The sequence below is a fragment of the Penaeus monodon genome, chromosome 31 (assembly GCF_015228065.2).
Source record: "Penaeus monodon isolate SGIC_2016 chromosome 31, NSTDA_Pmon_1, whole genome shotgun sequence".
Lineage (NCBI taxonomy): Eukaryota > Metazoa > Arthropoda > Malacostraca > Decapoda > Penaeidae > Penaeus > Penaeus monodon.
The window spans coordinates 15622026-15622369 of NC_051416.1; positions in this window are offsets into that span (position 1 = coordinate 15622026).

Genomic DNA, 344 nt, shown 5'->3' on the forward strand with positions numbered 1-344 from the left:
CTTCATCCCTTCACCTGGCCACACACAACCCTATAACTCTAATACCTTCCACATATATCTCAATCCCTAACCACCTATATTTACGACTATCCTTCCCTATCCAAGCGCTCTATCCACAGCCCTTATCCAGTTATCCAAACCTTTAGCATTGTCTGTACCATACCAGTTCGACCACCACACGACAGGTAAGGTATAGGTTAATTGCCCCAACATATCTTGCCCTAGACACCTGCATAATTAAGGTGGTAATATCCGTCGTAGTTGCTAATGAAGGCTTTTAATTACCCCCTGAGAACGGTGACTTAAATGCTCTCTGTGCCTTAATTATCTTGTTCTCTAAATCT